Here is an 11,603-nt window from a genome sequence, read left to right as displayed (position 1 = left end):
CTCACCCAAGTAGCCTGTTTACATCTTGATAACTGAGAAGTGCAACACATTGCTAGAAATAGATATCGCTGGCATGTTAACAGTGTATAGCCTTGATTACACTGTGCCTTTATGGATTAGAATAAGCTGAAGGAGGAAACTAACTTGCAAAGACACCTGTATCCCAATACTCATAGCAGCATTGTTTACAATAGCCAAGACATGGAAGCAACCTAAATGACTTAATAGATGAATGAATAAAGATGTGATATATATATACATGGAATACTGCTGCTGCTGCTGCTGCTAAGTCGCTTCAGTTGTGTCTGACTCTGTGACCCCATAGACAGCAGCCCACCAGGCGCCCCCGTCCCTGGGATTCTCCAGGCAAGAACACGAGTGCCATAAAAAGAATGAAATAACGCTGTTTGCAGCAACGTGGATGGACCTGGAAATTATCCTATTAGGTGAAGTTATTTATAAGTGGAATCTGAAAAGGTGATATAAATGAACTTATTTGCAAAACAAACAGACCCACAGACATAGAAAACAAACATGGTTACCAAAGGGGAAGGGAGGAGAGAGTAAATTAGGTGTCTAATTAACATATACACACATAAAAGAGAGAAATAATGACCTGTAAAGCACCAGGAAGTATATTCAATAGGTTATAATAACCTATAATGGAAAATAATTTGAAAAAGTATATATACATAATGTATATGTATAACTCAATCTATTGTACACTTGAAACTAACACAACATTGTAAATTATACTTCAGTTTCTTAATGGTTTTTTTTTTTTTTTTAAAGCTGGTAATACTAAATTTATTAAATAAGTTGCTTTGAGCATAATGAAAATAAGTTACTGAAATGAGCATGGTTCTTTTCCTCTAATGAATTAAAAGTGGCAAATGTTCATTGATAGCTTTTGAGTATGTGTGTTCCATTAAGGTCAGCTATCAATCTGCTAGATGATAGTAATCACAGAGTATGATCTATTTGTTGTGGCAAGGAAGTTCAAATGAAACCCACCCAACTTTTCCTTTCTGTTTTTAGGCAAAATTCATCATTCCCAGGCAATGTCAGAAAAGCCTGAAACTTCTCAGACACACTTGTGAGTTAACATTTCTGAGGAGACACTGGGCTAGATATTTCAGGTTTGCATTTGTTCTACCATCAATGGTGACAGAACATTAGGAGTGCCTATGATTACTCCATTCAAGAAAGCACTTAACATGCTGTGAACACTTTATTCATAAGAGATTTTTCTGTCTCACTGTATCTACAGAGAGTCCAACTAAACCAAATTGTAAAGTTAGTGTAAGAAAACTGGTAAATTGTTGCGTTTTTCTTTTGTAGTCATGATTTTTAGTGGCTGCATAGTATTGTTAGTGAAAATGTAGGATATTACATGGTATGCTGCCAGATGGGTTAAAGAGCAAAGTTTGGAAGATAACAGGCTTTATGCATTTTCCCATTTATAAAAGTAATTTGTTTAGTATACAGAGAATAAGAAAATGAGAAGCAAAATTAGTTTAAGCAATCTCTTAAACTAATTTAAACTGATCTCTTAAACTAATCTTCCCATGTCTCTTTTTTATTTTTATTTTTTGGCTGCACTAAGTGGCTTGCAGGGTCTTAGTTCCCTGACAAGGGGTTAAACCTGCACTGTCAGCAGTAAAAGCGTGGAGTCCTAACCACTTAGGCTTTTCCCCTTAGATACCCATCTGATCATGCAGGACCTCTGCACCTGGAACCTCAACACGAATGCATCCTTTTCTTCCCAGACTTGCCTCTGCTCTCATGTTCTCTTATCAGAGAGCTACTGCTCTTGACTCTCCTGGCTTGTCTTCCTACCTCTCTACTAGTTCTCATCAAGGTCATTGTCCCTATTGGCAATCTGAAATAAATTTGACCTCTTTGTTTCCGTACCTTAAGGCCTTAAGTGACGACACCTTACTTCCAATTTCAAGACAGGGAGGGCTTAGGCCTCTTCATCAGTTCCCACTGAACTATTACATAAAATGACTAGTAGCTTCCAGAATATACCTCTAGCTACTTACCCACTCCATTCTTCAGTCTATATTATACTCTTCCCCACACCTTCCCAAGTTTTAACTGCCCTCCTAGCTGATTGGCCCAGTCATAGAGCTCAGGCTTCCACTCATTGCCCCCAGACTGAATTAGAGAGCCCCAGTTCCGTGGCTGCAAGTATCACAGGTAATTCTGTATCACTGAATTCACTATTGTGCTGTAATCATCTGTCTTCCCTGATAAACCAGGGACCAGAGCATACCCATATTTTAGGCTCAGTCTTTTTCCTAAGGGCTTCCCTGGTAGCTGAGCAGGTAAAGAATCCACCTGCAATGCAGGAGACCCTGGTTCGATTCCTGGGTTGGGAAGATCCCCTGGAGAATGGATGGACCACCCCATCCAGTATTCTTTGCCTTCCCTAGTGGCTCAGACATAAACAATTTGCCTGCGATGTGGGAGACCTGGGGTTGATCCCTGGGTTGGGAAGATCCCTGGAGGAGGGCATAGCAACCCAATCCAGTATTCTTGCCTGGAGAACCCCCATGGACAGAGGAGCCTGGTGGGCTACAGTCCATAGAGTCACACAGAGTCAGACAGGATTGAGCGACTAAGCACACTTTCTCTAAACTTAGTACAGTGCTAGCTAGACACATAATATTTGTTCAGAATTTTTTGTTAAGTTCATAAAATGAGAGGGTAGACTAAATAAACTTTAAATGAGGGCTCCAAGGAAATATTAAGAACTGAGGGGAGGCACTCCTTACCTGCTCCCAGCTGAGGCTGCTGAGGTGCCTCAGTCCACTGATAAATGATTTTCTACCATTTCTTGGCAAAAATGGCAACCAGTGATGCTGTTCTGAAGTGATTGTAGCAGAAAGGTGCAGAAGCAGATCAAATTATTGAATATCTTAAGCAGCAAATTGTTCTAGTTAAGGAGAAAGCAATTTTGCAGACAACTTTGAGAGAAGAGAAGAAACTTAGAGTTGAAAATGCTAAATTGAAGAAAAATTGAAGGATTGAAATGAGCTAATTAAGGCAGAAATTCAAAATGGAGTAAAATACCATTTCCATCTGGTACTCCACTAAAAGCTGATTCCACAGTTTCTGAAAATGAGATACAATCTATACCAATAACAACCATATCTTCTGGTGCTAAAGAGCAAATAAAAGAGGAGGAGGAGAAGAAGAAAAGATGAAAGAGAAAACTGAAAAGGAGGGAAAAAGGAGAAAAAACAGCAACCAGTAGCTGACTCTAAGCCTGTTGATGTTTCCCCACCTGGATCTTCGAACTGGGTGTCTCATGACTGCCAGAAAACACCCTGATACAGATTCTTTGTATGTAGATGAAGTAGATGTTGGCCCCAAGAACAGTGGTCAGTGGCCTGGTGAAGCATGTTCCTCTTACCAGATGCAAAATCAGATGGTGGTTTTACTTTGTCTCAGGCAATGGTGATGTGTGAAAGTTCACCAGAGAAAGTTGAAATCTTGGCACCTCCTAATGGATCTGTTTCTGGAGACAGAATTACTTTTGTAAGAAGCTCAGCAAAGTAACTTTTCTTTTGAGCAGATGTATAGCACATGCTTGGGAAGCCCATGTGGAAGGATGCTCTCTAGTCCAGTCAAATGATCCAATCCCACTATTATCTTAGTCCCCTCTGAGTTTTTTCCTACTTTCTACCCCTCGCTGTACAGAAAACAGCCAAGCACCATGCAGGTCAGTCATCAATGGTGGGGAACCAGAAGGCTATGTTAGAACAAGCGCTGGCAAAGGTCATGAACTTGGGGTTGAACTGCAAACAGATAATGGGGCCTGTGTGTTTGCCATCCAATACAGCTACTTTTATACCACTCTCTCTATTCCAGCATGGATCTTGCCATCCTCTGAACAAATCATAATAAACTGGGAGTCTGGGGTAAACGAGACCTCCTTGCTGTTAGCACAACCCCCAAACATGTATCACCACTCCCTTGAATGCATCAATCAGATGGATGAAGCTGCCTTGGTGGAGATGAGGATGAGCTTGCCATCACTGCTGAACTTAAGCCCTGTCCACTCACAAATCCAATCATACTGCATCTTAAATGTTGCAAATGGCCCCTTATCAAAAGAGCGAAGATCATAAAGTTTGACCATTCCAGAATTGACACCTGCAGCAAAAATTAATCCTTCTGGATCAAAAGAACAAACTGGCTTGCCCTGTAGATGCATGAGACCCTGGAAGTTAGGAGAGCAGAGATCCCAGAGCCGAATGGTCTTATCAAGAGACCTAGAAATGAAAGTGTCATCCACAGGTGACGTGGACAAGGCCACCACCCTTTTGCTATGTCTAGGAAAGCACCTGATATATTTGTTGTCATGCAAGGACAGGTAATAACAATATCGTCTCTTTTGTTAGAGCTGTAGACTACTGTATTTGCTGCACGAGTGTATCTGATGAGATCCACGCCGTATTTCTTACTGTACAGGGTTCTCTTTGGTTTGCCCTCATGACAGTCATAGAGCACGATGGAGTCGTCGCCACTCCTCGAGATGACCATCTCGCCGCTGGGGCTGAAGTCGAAGAGTTTTCACAGAACACCTTGGCGATGCGGAAGCTCCGCAGAACTCTGTTGGTCAGCTTCAGGGCGGCGGTTGCCTACCATGACAAGGAGCTGAATCCTAAGAAGAAGATTTCGGAGCAGATCCAGCCTGATCTTTACACTAATGATGAATGAGTGGCTACATACAAAGGCACTCCCTTTGAGGTGAAATAAAAGAGAGTGTGTAGGGCTCAAACTATGGCCAACAGTGGAACAAAATAAAACACTTCAGTTTCTGAAATACATTAGAGAAAACAATAAAAAGAAATATATTTGTCAGTCATACCTAAAATAAAATTTAAAAAAAGAGAGAATTGAGGAAGCCTAAGAGCTACATCAGAGCAGCACCTCTTCTTTGTTTTGTTTGTAGGCTTACAAATAAGTTTGAAAAGGTTTTTGTGCTATTTAAAAAAAAATGTGAGAAAATCACTGGACTAGGTAATCTCTAGTACCCTTTAGTTTATAAATGCAATTCAAGGGAAGAACCATATAGTCTTATTCATATCTAGCAATGCTATATGACAGCAGAATACAGATTCCTCTTCATGACACAACTAGATCAAGGCACAAGCACCACAGAGCAATTTTGACCTGAGTGCCTATTTAAACAAAATTTGCAGCAACAACGGCTTACAGGCTTCACTGAAGAGGTGATCCAAGGAAAACCAGAGGAAAGGGGAGGACTCCCTTTTCTTTTTCCTTATAACTAAAAACACTCATCAGTGCCTTGAAACCCCACCCAGGAAGTTGTTTTCACCCTCCCACAATGCCCCCTGGTCTCCACCCCCAACACTCCCATCACTGTGGCACTGATTGCAGCTCCTGGTCTATTCCAGTGGTGATGCAGAAGAAGGCAGGTAAGGTGAGACACAAGTTTAAATTTGATCTAACCAAAGACAAACTGCAAATAAAAGCATACTGAAAACAGTCCCAACTGCTGCACTCACCTGGAAAGAAATGCCTTATTTGTGGGGAAAGACCTTTACACTTAGTACTGTGCTAAAGGTGAGAAAGGAGACAAACGCAAGATAAGATAGGAATAAATCACCTTTGTTATGTAAAGAAACGCCAGAGCAAACATTTTAGTTCCTTCTGCGTTTCAGCTGGGTCTTAGAGGAAGCGTTTAGGCGTTGAAGGGAATCTGCTGCTTTCTGGTGACCTTGAGCAAGTTTCTGATTTCTATGAGCCCAGTGTCAGACCTTATTTTTTTGGGCTCCAAAATCACTGCAGATGGTGACTGCAGCCATGAAATTAAAAGACACTTACTCCTTGGAAGGAAAGTTATGACCAACCTAGAGAGCATATTCAAAAGCAGAGACATTACTTTGCCAACAAAGGTCCATCTAGTCAAGAAAACCGTCTATGGTTTTTCCTGTGGTCATGTATGGATGTGAGAGTTGGACTGTGAAGAAGGCTGAGTGCTGAAGAATTGATGCTTTTGAACTGCGGTGTTGGAGAAGACTCTTGAGAGTCCCTTGGACTGCAAGGAGATCCAACCAGTCCATTCTGAAGGAGATCAGCCCTGGGATTTCTTTGGAAGGAATGATGTTAAAGCTGAAACTCCAGTACTTTGGCCACCTCGTGCGAAGAGTTGACTCATTGGAAAAGACTCTGATGCTGGGAGGGATTGAGGGCAGGAGGAGGAGGGGACGCCAGAGGATGAGATGTCTGGATGGCATCACTGACTCGATGGACGTGAGTCTGGGTGAACTCCGGGAGTTGGTGACAGACAGGGAGGCCTGGCATGCTGTGATTCATGGGATCACAAACATCAGACACGACTGAGTGACTGAACTGAACTAAACTGATTGGGTTTCCCTGGTGGCTCAGACAGTAAAGTGTCTGTCTGCAATGCAGGAGACACAGGTTCAATCCCTGGGTTGTGAAGATCCCCTGGAGAAGGAAATGGCAGCCCACTCCAGTATTCTTGCCTGGAAAATCCCATGGATGGCGGAGCCTGATAGGCTACTGTCCATGGGGTCGCAAAGAGTCGGACACGACTGAGCGACTTCACTTCACTCACTTAATTTTCCTATTAGACATCACCAGATGGTCAATACATTGATTATATTCTTTGTAGCCAAAGATGGAGAAGCTCTATACAGTCAGCAAAAATAAGACTGGGAGCTGACTGTGGCTCAGATCATGAACTCCTTATTGGAAAATTAAGACTTAAATTGAAGAACAGAGGGAAAGCCACTAGGGCATTCAGGTATGACCTAAATCAAATCCCTTATGATTATACAGTGGAAGTGACAAATAGATTCAAGGAATTAGATCTAATAGACAAGAGTGTCTGAAGAACTATGGATGGAGATTCACAACATTGTTAGGAGGTGGTGATCAAAACCATCCCCAAGAAGAAGGAACGCAAAAAGGCAAAATGGTTGTCTGAGGGGCCTTACACATACCTGAGTAAAGAAGAGAAGCAAAAGGCAAAAGAGAAGAGGAAAGATACACCCATTTGAACGTAGAGTTCCAGTGAATAACAAGGAGAGATAAGGAAGGCTTTTTAAGTCGATAGTGCAAAGAAATAGAGGAAAACAATAGAATGGGAAAGCCTAGAGATCTCTTCAAGAAAATTAAAGATACCAACGGAATATTTCATGCAAAGATAGGCACAATAAAGAACAGAAATGGTATGGACCTAGCAGAAGCAGAAGACATTAAGAAGAGGTGGCAAGAATACACAGAAGAACTATACAAAAAAGATCCTAATGACCCAGATAATCATAATGGTATGATCACTCACGTAGAGCCAGACATCCTGCAGTGTGAAATCAACTGGGCCTTAGGAAACATCTCTACACACAAAGCTAGTGGAGGTGATGGAATTCCAGCTGAGCTATTTCAAATACTGATGCTGTTAAAGTGCTGCACTCAACATGTCAGCAAATTTAGAAAACTCAGCAGTGGCCACGGGACTGGAAAAGGTCAATTTTCATTCCAATCTCAAAGAAAGGCAATGCCAAAGAGTGTTCAAACTACTGCACAATTGCACTCATTTCACATGCTAGCAAAGTTATGCTCAAAATCCTTCAAGCTAGGTTCCAACAGTATATGAACCGAGAAATTCCAAATGTACAAGCTGGATTTAGAAAAGGGAGAGGAACCAGAGATCAAATTGCCAACATCCATTGGATCTTAGAAAAAGCTAGAGAATTCCGGAAAAACTGCTTCACTGACTAAAGCCTTTGACTGTGTGGATCATAATAAAATGCAGAAAATCCTTAAAGAGATGGGAATACCAGACCACCTGACCTGCCTCCTGAGAAACCTGTATACAGGTCAAGAAACAACAGTTAGAACTGGACATGAAACAATGGACTGGTACCAAATTGGGAAAGGAGTACATCAAGGCTGTATATTGTCAACCTACTTATTTAACTTATATGCAGAGTACATCATGTGAAATGCCCAACTGGATGAAGCACAAGCTGGAATCAAGATTGCCAGGAGAAATATCAATAAGAGATATGCAGATGACACCACCCTTATGTCAGAAAGCGAAGAGAAACTAAAGAGCCTCTTGATGAAGGGAAAAGAGAGTGAAAAGGCTGGGTTACAACTCAACATCCAAAAGCAAAGATCATGGCATCCGGTCCCATCACTTCATGGCAAATAGATGGAGAAACAATGGAAAGAGTGTCAGAATTTATTTTCTTGGGCTCCAAAATCACTGTGGACAGTGATTGCAGCCATGAAATTAAAAGACGCTTGCTCCTTGGAAGGAAAGCTATCCAACCTAGACAGCATATTAAAAAGCAGAGATATTACTTTGCATACAAAGGTCCATATAGTCAGAGCTATATGGATGTGAGAGAAGGAGAAGGTTTTTCCAGTAGTCATGTACGGATGTGAGAGCTGGGCAATGGAGAAGGCTGAGCCCCAAAGAATTGATGCCTTCCAAATGTGGTGCTGGAGAAGACTCTCAAGAGTCCCTTGGACTGCAAGGAGATCAAACCCGTCAATCCTAAAGGAAATCAACCCTGAATATCCATTGAAAGGACTGATGCTGAAACTGAAGCTCCAATACTTTGGCCACTGATAAAAAGGCCGACTCATTGGAAAAGACTCCTGATGCTGGGAAAGAATGCAGGCGGGAGGAGAAGGGAACAACAGCGGATGAGATGGTTGGATGGCACCACCGACTTAATGGACATGAATTTGAGTTTGAGGAGATGGTGAAAGACAGGCAAGCCTGGGGTCACAAAAAGTTGGACACGACTAAGCGACTGAACAGCAACAATTTTCCCATTAGTCTCTTCAGAGAGACTAATAATACCTATCTCACAGATGAGAAATAAGATAAATGCCACCAACTCCATGACATATACTGCACACTAGCCCTTCCTTTGCAGTGGTAGAAAGACATTTAAATGTCTTTTAGGTGGTATATAATTTTGTTCTTATCTGAACATAACAACCTTTTGTTAATTAAATTGAGAATTCTAATGACACTAGATTTTCCTCAGTTTACCAGTAACAAAGAATTGATGTGTTTACTAACAGAGCATCAAGGCAATACTAAACTTCAGCAATAATGCCAGGGGCAATAGGTCCACATTTATTAATATTCTCAAATGCCCAACTCATAATTTATTTAGAATCTAGATTCAGGTTGAGGTTATCCTGAAATTATTTGCGTAACTTAGTTAACCATTTGTGTAACTTGCAGATGAGATGTCAGAGACAAGTGAGTGATTCTATTAAGTTGAACGCACCTCATTACTGACCAGTTTCACTGTAAATAGTCACATTGTATCTAGGCTAGCTATCTTTAAGACCAAATGTGAAAATGCATTATTATGGCAATGAGTTCAGTGTGTTTACTGTTAGCTTCACAGATTTGTGTGCATTGTTTTAGTTGACCTTATTTCAACTGCCATGAAATAATTCAGAATTATCTCACAACCTAGTTTGAGTTAAGCACAACTGGTTATTAGAATAGCTAAATATATTGCAAATGCACTATTCAAATGTTTTTTTCAAATGACTGAATCTTTTAAAGCAAATTAGCACTTTAGTCATCCTAAGTGAAAAAATCACTAGACTTTCTGTAAAACAATTACCCTTTAATTAAAAATGAATAAATTTTAAAAAAGGAAACAAAAAAGAAGCAGTATTGTAACAAATTTAATAAAGATTTTTTTAATGGAAAAAAAATCACTAGACTGGCATATCTCTAACATATATTTTTGAGCAGTCAGAATTTAGTTCAAATTAGAATTTACTCATGATGGTTAACTGTGTTAACTTGGCTGGGGCTTCCCAGGTGGCATAGTGGTAAAGAATCTGCCTACCAATGCAGGAGACACAAGAGACTCAGATTCAGTCCCTGGGTTGGGAAGATTCCCCTGGGATAGGAAGTATTCCAGTATTCCAATATTCCAAGTATACTGGAGTACTCCACTCCAGAATACTTGCCTGGAGAACTCCATGGACAGAGGAGCCTGGGGGGCTACAGACCATGGGGTCCGCAAAGAGTTGGACATGATTGAGCATGTACACGCGTGCACACAAATTGGCTAGTCTATGATGCCCAGTTGTTTGGTCAAACAGTAGTCTAGATGTTGCTGTGAAGGTATTTGTGTTATGTGATTAACATTTACAAGTCTGTTGACTTGAAGTAAAACAGATTACTCTCTATAATGAGGATAGGCCTCATCCAATAAGTTGAAGATGCTGCTGCTGCTGCTGCTAAGTCGCTTCAGTCGTGTCCAACTCTGTGTGACTCCATCCATAGACAGCAGCCCACCAGGCTCCGCGTCCCTGGGATTCTCCAGGCAAGAACACTGGAGTGGGTTGCCATTTCCTTCTCCATTGCATGAAGCTGAAGATGAGGTTTCTGCAAAAAAGAAGCAGTTCTGCCTCAAGACTGCAACATATCAGTATAAACCCTGCCTGAGTTTTCAACCTGCTGACCTGCCTTGTAGACTTCAGACTCAAGAGTGTATCAACTTTTACCTGAGTTTCTAGCTGGTCAACCATGAAGACTTCAGGCTCACCAGTCCCCACAAATGTGAAAGCCAATTCTGATTCTCTCATTATTTATCTGTCTAGAGAGAAGATATAGATATTTATATATCTATAATTCCCCAAAGATTTAGATCTGTATTTGAAGATTACACGTATCTCTGTCTGTATCTCCTATTGGTCTGTTTCTCTGGAGAACTCTAACACACTGCTATTTTCTAATTATTAGTACATATGAGACTTTAACAGAGAAGGCAATGGCAACCCACTCCAGTACTCTTGCCTGGAAAATCCCATGGGCGGAGGAGCCTGGTAGGCTGCAGTCCATGGGGTCTCTAAGAGTCAGACACGACTGAGCGACTTGACTTTCACTTTTCACTTTCATGCATTGGAGAAGGAAATGGCAACCCACTCCAGTGTTCTTGCCTGGAGAATCCCAGGACGGGGGAGCCTGGTGGGCTGCCGTCTACGGGGTCGCACAAAGTCGGACACGACTGAAGCAATTTAGGAGCAGTAGCAGCATGAGACTTTAAAAGTCCTACTTCATTTTTGTAATTAAATGACAAATCCTTTCTTGATTTAGTTCAGTACTTAATACTTGACCTGATAGGGCTACCTGGGCTTCAGTTTCTGAAGTATCTCTGAAAGATACTTCAGCCATGAAATATAATACTTTCACCAATATGCGTCCCATTGTTCCAGACAAAACCTGAAATAGCTTTTTATCTAATCTCTGAAATAAGATTCCATCAGAGGGTATGAGATGGACAAAGAGGAAAGATTAACAATTAACGCTTCTACTCCCAAAGATACCAAAGTCAATGTGAAATTTAGGAGAAGAGCATAACCTAGTGATTTTATGCAAAATCACTTCCACTGACCACAAGATTTTTAAAAATAATTTTTACACTAATTTAACAGAAGTAATCCGAAATTATTATCCTGGGGGAAATATCTTTGGGGAGAAACAAAACCCTCAAGCATTGTAGCTAATGGAATATTTGACTTGCCCAGTCTCCAATTCCTGATTT

At 41.1% G+C, this 11,603-nt stretch overlaps 2 pseudogenes; one reads left to right on the top strand and one right to left on the bottom strand.

The window, feature by feature from the left end:
• The first annotated feature begins 2,848 nt into the window (after positions 1 to 2,848).
• Positions 2,849 to 3,567, top strand: LOC113875130 (annotated as a pseudogene).
• A 60-nt stretch (positions 3,568 to 3,627) lies between these two features.
• On the bottom strand, positions 3,628 to 10,644 carry LOC113907744 (annotated as a pseudogene).
• Positions 10,645 to 11,603: the final 959 nt, after the last annotated feature.

Source organism: Bos indicus x Bos taurus, chromosome 17, assembly GCF_003369695.1.
Source record: "Bos indicus x Bos taurus breed Angus x Brahman F1 hybrid chromosome 17, Bos_hybrid_MaternalHap_v2.0, whole genome shotgun sequence".
Taxonomy (NCBI): domain Eukaryota; kingdom Metazoa; phylum Chordata; class Mammalia; order Artiodactyla; family Bovidae; genus Bos; species Bos indicus x Bos taurus.
Note: the sequence above shows the minus strand (reverse complement) of the source record. Positions and strands in the feature narration are given on the sequence as shown.